This window comes from Crocodylus porosus, unplaced genomic scaffold, assembly GCF_001723895.1.
Source record: "Crocodylus porosus isolate Cpor-Errol unplaced genomic scaffold, CroPor_comp1, whole genome shotgun sequence".
In the NCBI taxonomy this organism is placed as follows: domain Eukaryota; kingdom Metazoa; phylum Chordata; order Crocodylia; family Crocodylidae; genus Crocodylus; species Crocodylus porosus.
The window spans coordinates 42,210,906-42,220,789 of record NW_017728911.1 but is presented as its reverse complement, the minus strand read 5'-3'; the positions used below and the strand labels follow the sequence as shown (position 1 = coordinate 42,220,789).

Here is a 9,884-nt window from a genome sequence, read left to right as displayed (position 1 = left end):
GAGCAGGGCAGCACCACACCGCAGCTCGGCAAGATGACCCCGAGAGCAGGCAGCGGAGACCTCCCGGCCCTTGCCTGCTGCAGCCCCAAAAGCCGCCTTAAGGAGGGGCCGCGGGCAGAGCCCTCCGGACCTTGCCCGCTGCCCCGCCCGAAAGGCACCTTAAGGAAGACACTCCTGAGGCTCGGACCTTCCCCGCCGCCGACCCAAATGGCACCTTAAGGGAGCACAGCGGGGGCCTACGGACCTTGTTGCTGCTCACCCAAATGACACCTTGAGGGAGCACAGCGGGGGCCTACGGACCTTGCCGCTGCTCACCCAAATGACACCTTGAGGGAGGGCCGCGGGGGCCCTCCGGCCCCCCTCGCTGCTCACCCGAACGATGCCTTAAGACGGGACCGCGGCCAGAGACAAACCCGCCCTGCCCGCTGCCCCCCAAATGACACCGTACGGGCGCACCGGAAATGGCTACGGACCTGAGGCTCCGCCCCCCGAAGGACGCCTTATGGGAAGCACTGCGGCCGAGGCCCCGGGACCTCGCCCGCCGCCCCCCGAATGGCGCCTTCAGGCAAGGCACGGAGACGTGCAAGCCCGGCCGCTGCCCGCGCCCCGGGTCACCAGTGCTTGACAAGCACTACGAGCCGCGCAGCACCCACGTGGCTCGGGAAGTCACTCCCCACAGCCCGACACCGCCGGAAAGGGCCGTGGGTCCCCAGCAACAGCAGCCCAAGTGCTGCCCCGCCCCCTACTCCGGCAGAGCAGCTGCAGGAAGCTCCGCCTCACCCCGTCCGGGCGCCGGCTCCTCAGGGCGCTTCCGGGCTTACCGCTCCCCCCGGCTGGCCAGCTCCACTTTTTTTTTTTTTTTTTTTCCGCACGCGGCCTTTTATTCCTGCAGGAGGCCCGCCCCCGATTGACAATGGACCAATAGGGAAGCCCGAGGGGGTCAGTCCCCCTCAGAGCCCCTTGGTCCTCTCGCCCCCGGTCAGGGCGGGCAAGTCTTCCTCCTGCCGTCTCCTCATTGGTGGAGAGGGAAATGCCTCCGCCAATCTGCGTACTGGCGAGCCCCGGCCAGCCAGCCACGTGCGCTGTCGGCCGTCCTGCGGGCGGGGCCCGGGTCCTTTTCCTGGCGCCTCTGGCGAGCGGAGAGCAGCTGCGCGGTGCCCGCTTTCCCCGCAGCAGGGCGGTGCCCTCGAGCCGTGCGCTTCACGGCGGGGCGGGGCTCGTCGTGGGGCCGGAGGAGCAGGCGAGACGAGCCCTCGCGCGGGATGGTTTGTGTGGAGAGCAGGGGTTGGCCTAGATGACCCCGAGCGAGATCCCCTTCACGTGAGCCGACTACGGGATTTTCACGAGAATCCGGGCTCCCGGCCCGCCCCTCCTCTCGCCCGGCCTTTCCCGGCGCCGGGTCCGGGAACGCCTGGCTCAGGCACCGCGGCAGCTTTGAACGCACGGGGCTGCTTCTCGGCGCCCCCCGCCCCTTCTCCGCGCCGCCAGCACCCGCCGCAGCTCGGACGGGAGACGCGGAGCCTGAGCCCCCCGCTGCGCCCCGTTTGCAGCCGCCCGGCCCCGGGGCCACGACTCCGGCCAGGCAGACTCGGCCCCGCCGCAAGATCCCCCTTTGCCGCGCAAGAATGCCACCAGATCCGCCCGTCCCACTGACCACACACCACCGGTTTTCCACCGCTCTCACCATTTTTCCACACTTTTTTCCCACAAAAAGCTCCCAAGTCGCTGCACATAATCAGCCACCCCTGTTCCACGCACAGTTCCCAAATCAACACACCGCTTCCAACAACCAGCAGCATAGCCCCGCACGCATTTCCGCACCATGTTCCTGCAGGAGCACACAAAATCCTCTGGCACCACAACGGGGGCTGGTGGAGGATGAGCAGACAGGCCTCATCCATGACTGCACCTTCATCAGCAGGTGAGGCCCCTGCCAAGGGGCCCCTTCTGCTCTGCTGCCAGTTCCAGCACCTGGGAAGAGTGCCCGACTGCAGCCGGTGTCAGACGTCCTCCTGCAGCAACTGGGACCCAAGAGCTGGGCCCTGCCATCACACTTACAGCCGCGCATGTGAGGGCAGAGCCCCGGGACATGAGAGTCACAGCTGGGCCGTGGGCACGGGTCCTCTGCTCCACCCCACAGGAGAGCCAGTGGCAGAGGCTGCTGGGAAGGGCTCTCAGCTGGGCCCTGCTGCCCTCGCTGACGGCTGCAGGGCCAGGGCAGCTGTGAGGGGAGCAGAGCGGAGTCAGCTACAACAGAGCAGCCCTTCGGGGAGGCTTTGGGGCCAGCCGTCGGGTTGCAACCGCGCACACCCACTGCATTCTGCTCGCTCTTGGCCACAGGCAGATTGTGCTGCTTTCGCCATCAGGCTTGTCCGAGAGCCAGAGCGCAGGGCATTGGGTCCATGGACTGCTCTGTTCCCTGGCACCTTGGTTGTAGTACCTGGGAATCAGGCACATACAGAGAGAGGCTCCTGCTGCGGGATCTCAGTAGTAAGCAAGGAGAGGAGTTATCCAGCTGGCTGGGGAGGGCAGAGGGCAGGGCAGGCTAGAGCAGGATGGTGACAGCATGTCCCTGCACCAGAAGCAGGTTTCCAGGAGGGCCAAGGAATGATCCTTGAGGATCCTTCCCATCTGGCAGGGGTCAGGGAGAGTACAGAGGAGCCTATAAGGAGATCAGGCAACAAGGGCTTGTGCCAGGGGCCTGCTCAGGGCCTAGAAATGGCACTCGTGCATGCAAAGTGGTGCAGGCTGGCCCCAGTGGCCAGGCACCTGCTCCCTGCACACATGCCTCTCCCCTCTGCCGGCAGGTGGCCCCACTCATTGGCTGGCATCACAGTCTCCCAGTCCTGCCTGCGCTAGCCCTTCACCTCAATGGCCGTGAGCCAGGGTCCCTCGGCAGAGAAGCAGGCATCACAGTGCTGTGACTACACAGGCCGCAGGGAAGAGGGTGACTACTCCAAGCGCCTGCACGCCAACAACACCGCCCGTGTGATCTACACTGCCCTGTTGGTGAGTGGGCACTGTGCCAGGGAGGTCATGGGCCCTGCTTTTTCCCAGGGCAATGGAGAAGTCTGAAAGCATGGCCCCTGGCTGGCAGGTGGAACAGTTATTGCAGCGTCTGTCCTTGGAGCTGGGCCATGTGTGCCACAATTCAATTGGCGATGGGCACGCGCCGTGGCTCTTGGGCTCACACTGACTGCTCATGTGTCGCCATGTTACGCCCCCCCCGCTCCGTAGATGCCCATCAATGCTTCCAATGCCCTGACTCTGGCTCACCAGCTGCTTGTGGACACAGCTGTAGCTGCCACCTTCTCTGACATGATGGATGTCATCTACAAGGCCCAGGCCAGGGTGCTTAAAAATCAATGTTTTGGGTTTTTTTAACAATAATTTAAAAAATGGATTTTTTAATTTAAAATTGGTTTTAAAAGCAATTTAAAATTCATCAATAAACTACTAAATTTCTCTCATTTAAAAAAGGCAGTTATAATTAAATATCATCACAAACATGCTAAACCTACGCTTAGAATTAATTGCTGTCATAGTCACACACATTGAGTTACCTACCAAATCAAACATGGGCACTCATTTCAATTTTTCATCTCATGAAAATAGCTCTAGTCTGTCTGTCCAGCCTAACTATCAGCTCTTGCTTCTTGAAACTTCTAGGCTTTCAGTTTCTATTTCTCAGCACACTAAAGCAACATGTGCAAAGACACAGGCTGGATAGGAATGTTGTTGTTTCGTGCTTACGTGACGGTGGAGCTGGGCCAAGCAAGGCAGAGGAGTTAGTTAAGACACTGTCTCAAAACAGAGAGACAGTATAAGAAAGGACAGAGGCAGAGTAGAAAGGAACAGTGGAGTGGACTAGAAAGAAGAAGGGGAGACTTAATTCAGTAGTACACACACAGCTTCCTATATTGCTGCACACATTTGACACAGAAAAACTGTCATGGCTTCTGGGTGTAAGAGAGACCCTATCTGGGAATATTTTGAAGAATTCCTTCCCCGAGGAAAAAAGGAAAACGTGTCAAGTGGAAACGGTGCAAGAAGGACATGCAGGGCCTAGTTGCAAAAGAATGAAACATCCTAATGAAAAGTGCTTATCGGCCAGTGCCAGTGAGTTCAATGGGACTTACTCCAAAATTAAATGCACTCTAAGTGCAATCAGTCTTTGTTTTTTTGGTCGTTTGGAATCAGATGTGCATCCTTGCTTAAAAAAAATGTAAATGATTAACTGAATAATAGAGCAAGAAGAAAATAAAAGAATGACTATTCAAAAATAATTTTTGTTTCAGGATCCCATTTATAGCATAAGAGACTTTGTCTATCTGCAACAACTTCAGAGTCATCCATTGATACTTTTAGCAGCCGTGCTGCAACTAAATGCACTTCAGAAAACAAAGTACCAGTAGCAAGCAAAAGATTTCAATCGTCCAGTAAATCCACCACCGTGGATGGTTTTGTAGTAAGGAACGGCAAATACCAACAAGACACCGTAGATTAAAATATTGCTCGGTTCACTGATGTCACAATTTCTCCTTTTCGCATTGTTCACAATAAGCACTATATTGACGTGGTTGAGTGCTTACAACCAGGCTGCACTCCACTTGGTAGAGCAGACATGGGTGGAAGGTGGCTAGATACGGTGGATGAGGAGGAACTTGAACAGTGTGCAAGAAATACTGAGGGGAAATTTGCCACCTTAAGCCTTGATGGGTGGAGCAATGTACACAATGCTCCAGTAACATGGGCCTGTGTGACAACAGAAGATGGAGGTGCATATCTTTCAGAAACAAGAGATGCACCGGGAAATGCCCACACAGCAGAATATTTAAAAGTCGTGGCAGCGAAAGCTGTAATAAACTGTGAAGAAAAATTCAACTGTCACGTGCACGGTTTTGTCACAGACGATGCTGCAAACACAGCAAAGATGAGAAGATACTTAGAAGAAGAAATGGAAGGATGCTCCTTAAGAACATATGGCTGCAGTGACCATTTAATGCATCTTTTAGCCAAAGACTTAAGTACTTCTCCAGGAATAAAAGAAAAGGTTGCTGAAGTCGCAAAATGCTTCCGTAGCAACCATTTTGCTCCAGCTTCACCAAAGAGAGAGGGAGGATCCAAACTAATTCTCCCTCAAGATGTTTGAGGGGATTCTGTGGTTGATTGTTTTGAGCAATTTATTAAGAACTGGCCTGTTCTCATCAAAATTTGTGAAGAAAACCATGATAAAATAGGTGGAAGCATCTCATCCAAAGTATCTAACATTGGATTCAAGAGTTATGTAGAAGATATGCTCAGTACACTGAAGCCTATATCCATAGCCTTAAACAGACTTCAGAGAGATTGCTGCTGCATTGCTGATGCTGTCGAAATTTGGAAGGCACTTTAAGAGACACTGAAGAAAGAAATACAAAACCAGAAAGTTAAACTGCAGGCAATGAAGAAGCGAATGGATCAAGCACTAACTCCGCCTCATTTTTTTGAGAACACGCTCAACCCCAGATAGAAAGGGAGATGCCTAACTTCTGAAGAGGCTGCTGCCATGGCATGGGCATCTCAAAAATCACTCCTCAGTTATGCCAGTCAAAATACATTTCAGGGCTGGAGGGGAACCATTTAAACAGTACCTGTTTCCTGCTGATGCTTTGAACAAAGTCACTCCCCTGAACTGGTGGAAACCATTAGCCAGGCACCTTGAAACAGAGTTCCTTCAGGTGTTAAGCCAACTTTTCACAGCAGCAGCTTCCTCTGCAGGCACCGAGAGAATATTTTCATTGTTTGGTATTATTCACTCAAAGCTGGAAGGGCAGAAAAACTCATATTCCTGTTTCAGTCTATGAATAAAAATGACAGTGGGAGTGGAGAAGATGAGATCTAGTTGCAAAAGGTTTAAGGACAGCATACATTTAGTGTTGTGATGACTTGTCTGTTAAAGTTAATAAAATTTGAAAATTAAAAAAAAAGTTTAAGGACAGATGTTGTAAAATGCTGTATTGAGTTTAAAATAACATGTTTTAGTGATCAGATTTGTGACATTGTTTAAGAAATATGTGAAGAAGTATCAGCGGAAATCTTTAGATCACTTCAAATCACAGTTTTCTCTTGGTGATTTAAATTGCCTTGATTTAAATCAATCCACCCTGGCCCAGACGATTAAGAAATTCACTGGGTACGTTGACCAAAGCAGCCGATTCTCCCTTGCCTGCTCCTCGCTGTGGTGTGGTCCTGAGCGGTGAGCATGAGGGAAAGGAGGCCCATCCCACACACAGAAGATCCCGGGCTACAGGCTCAGCAGCAATGCCCAACGCGTGGCTGTAGTAGGGGCCCCCCCATTGCTCTTGCAGGACTGGGAACTGGGCAGAGCAGGGGCTGCAGAGGGGATTGGGGAGGAGGAGAGCCTGAGGCAAGAACAGCACGGGACTGTAGGTCATGACTGAGGTGTCTTTGGGGTGGTGGGGAAGCAGTCCAGACCACAGGGCACAGGGAGGTGAGGGTAGGGCCTAGGGGGCATTGACAGGAGTGGAGTGTTTGTGCGAGAGGAGTGCAGGACTGGAATAGCAGGGGTCTCTGCTGGGTACAAGTGGGGCTGAGAGTTGGGAGTGAGGGGTGCCAGTGAGAAATGCGGGGCTGTGGGTTGGGAGAGGCACTGCTGGGTACAAGTGGGGGCTGTGGGTCAGTAGTGAGGGGCATCACTGAAAAATGGGGTCCTAAGGGTTGGGCATGGCTGGGTATATCAGTGGGCTGCAGGTCGGGAGTGAGGGACACCACTGGGTACGGTGGGGGTGGGGGTGCGGGTTGGGAGTGGGGGAGACCACTGGAAAGTGTGGGGGCTGAAGCATAGAAGGATAGCAGTTATTGGGGTCGCCCGCGGCCCACTTCTCTGCCTTTATCCCTGCGCTGCTATGCCCAACTGGAAGGGCAGGAGGGCAACACCAAAACGTTTTCTTGTGGGGGGGGGGGTTCAAAAACATATTTTAATACTTTAATGGGTGCACAACATACTGAGCATGCATGTAAAACTAAACGCATTAATAAGCACTGCGAGGCAAACAATGACATGTAAATGCCGGCAGCTACGTCCCCTTCGATGGCGAGAGTAGCAGGATTACTGCGATTGCTATGGTATGTACACACACCCCTTCTGCATCTCTCTCAGGCCCAGGCCCACGACCGGTTCACGTTCTTCAGAGTCAGCCCGCGATGACTACAACCGTCACCTCCGCCCCGTTCTCAACACGTTACTTCTTTTACTCCGGGAATCCCCAGCTGTCCACTAGAACTGAAGCGATGTCTCCCAGTTCTTACCGAGCAACAACGGGTTTTCATTTCATTCTCTTTCAAGAAGACCATTTCCGTGCAAGCCTTGCTAGCAGCGACACACCTGAGAAGGAGCAGCGGGCACCGCGACACCGCACGCGGCGCACGCCGGGCCTCACTGACCCCGCCCGCACGACCCTCGCAGCCAATCGCTGCGCTCCTCATACAGCCCAACGGGAACACGGGGGTCCTATCGCAGCCTTCACCTGCTGCGGCCTTGCCCCGGCCGAGACCACAGGGGGCAGCACCGAGCGGCGGCTTCCTTTCCCCGCCGCGGCGCCGCTCCGCGGGCTGCAGCGCTCGGAGCGCGGAGCCGGGGGCAGCGCGGAGCCGGGTTGTCTTCGCACCGAGCGTGGCCGCACGCGACACCTGTGATACATGTACAGACGCTGGTGTGGGTTATAGGCAAGGGTGACAGATGAACGGCCCTATCACTATCGCCATGTATAGAGAGAGAGGCAGTAATAGGGCCCCTGGGTTAATTAGGGTGTGTATTACACACTGTCTGCATCTCGGTATACACGCACACATCCTTATTGGATACATCTCTGTACGGTTAAAGTTTTTCACAGTAACTATGGAGTGAATAACACCCTCACGGCAACGCCCTGTTTTCAGTATTATACTGTTTTACCCCAAGGGTCCCGAACTCTCCCCTAGAATTGAATTGATGTCCAGCGGGTGCTTTCTGAACGACAGGTTTTCATTGGTTTTTTCTTTAAAAAGGGAAAATGTGGTGCTTTGCAAGGTGCTTCCTAGAGAGGTTTCAGCATCAGCCCAGAAGCAAACGGTGCTTCTTGGGGCCCACGTGCTCCCCTGTAGACCACCTCACATCACGTGGAGGAGACAGGGAGGATCCCCAGGCAGCAGGCGAAGAGAAAAGGGGCACGGGGCAGAGCAGCGGTTCAAGCTTCAACACCCACCTCAGAAGAGAGTCTGAAAGTCCGGCGCCCTGGGGACGCGGTCTCCCACACGACCCACCGAGGAGGCCAGAACCGCCGCCGCAGCGCTCCAGGACCGGCGGAAGCAGCACCGGGAGCGCTGGGCAATGGCAGGGTCCTGCCTCCGCACACCGGGGAGACTCCGCGCTCCCTCCTGCCGCGCTGCAGTCCGTGCTCCCCGAGGGCTGCCGTGACGCCTTCCACCGCCCGCTCTGCTTTCCGCGCCCTGCCTGCGCCCCGCTCTGCTTTCTGCTCCCACCCTTGCAGGGCCGCACCCGCCCCCCACCCGCAGCGCCAGGCCCGTGCACTTCTGGTCCGGCGAAAACCGCTGCCCGCCGCGAGCTTCACCCTCGCCTCATGCCCCCAGGGCAGCCCCTCACGTCCCGTCCCATCCTGTTACAGCCAGACCCGTGCCTCTTCCCTCCACAGCGTTTCGCTGCCATGCCAGAGCCCACCCCCGCAGTGGTCCAGGCTCCCCAGTACGCAGACACTGGGTCTTGATTTGTGCGCTGGAGCCCAGAGCCGATCCCGGCAGATCCCGCCTCGGCTGGGACGAGGGTGAGTGCAGGCGACCGTGTGTGCTGGAGCAGCGGTGGGGAGAGGCGGGTCGGGGCCTTGGGCCCCCCCCGCGATTCCTGCTGCACCGAGTGCCAAACCACCTGCTGGGCATCCCTGCTCAGGCACTGCCAGGGCCCTGGGCCAAAATCCCTCCCCGCCCTGGCCTACCAGCAGCTCCCCTTCACACATCTCCAACAGACCTCCAGACACTGTGCACCTGTTGTGCTATTTGAAAGGAAAAGTCTACTGGGATTCTGCCCCCCTTCATCCTCACATGACTCCATCCACTTGAAAGAAGTTATTGGTGATACTGGTGTAACAGGACAGAATTGGGCTCCCTCTTGTGTAGAAGAGTTCCTTCTTTGAACGCAAGATCGTCTTGTCTGCTTAGCGCAGGCGCTGAAGCCTCCCGTGGGCTCTCAGCGGAGACAGAAATCCCTTTTGGCCAGATAATGGCATAGCTCAGCATCTCAGTCAAGTGCGATGACCCTGCCCCTAGACACTGCCCAGGATATTAAGAATTGACTAGTGATTTTGGGTGAATAGCCAGAGGCTTTGAAAGAGCCCGGGTTTTCAGGAAGTGTGGAAACCCCTGCAGCTGTGTGACTATCACAGCTCTGCCAGGGGCTTGATGGTGGGCACTCAAAACCACAGGACAGTGTTGAAAGCTCTGCCCTTGCCCATGCAGTGAAGATCATGGCATGAACTTCACTATGAGAGCAAAAGCAACAGCCAGGGTAGCACAGTGAGGAGAGCAGCGTTTTAACCACAGCTCCCTAGCACTGGAATAAATGCGGAGACAGCAATAGCACCGGTCCCTTCCGAGTTTACAGCTTGCACCGGTACTGTGCCCACTGGCGCTGCACTTGTGGGCGCAAGGAGGGGAGGCATCTTCCGTTTGGGCTTGGGCTTAAGATTTCATAGATTTCATAGACATCAGGGCTGGAAGGGACCTCGGGAGATCATCGAGTCCAGCCCCCCGCCCAAAGGGCAGGAAGTCAGCTGGGGTCATAGGATCCCAGCAAGATAAGCATCCAATTTGCTCTTGAAGGTGTTCAGTGT

The 9,884-nt window shown here is 55.5% G+C and overlaps 1 long non-coding RNA gene across 1 annotated transcript in view; it reads right to left on the bottom strand.

The window, feature by feature from the left end:
• Positions 1–3,685: 3,685 nt before the first annotated feature.
• LOC109309252 overlaps positions 3,686–9,884 on the bottom strand; it is a 13,963-nt gene continuing 7,764 nt past the window's right edge. The window contains exon 3 of the long non-coding RNA XR_002100855.1: positions 3,686–3,867. This is a non-coding gene — a long non-coding RNA (uncharacterized LOC109309252). The remainder of the gene's footprint in view (positions 3,868–9,884) is intronic.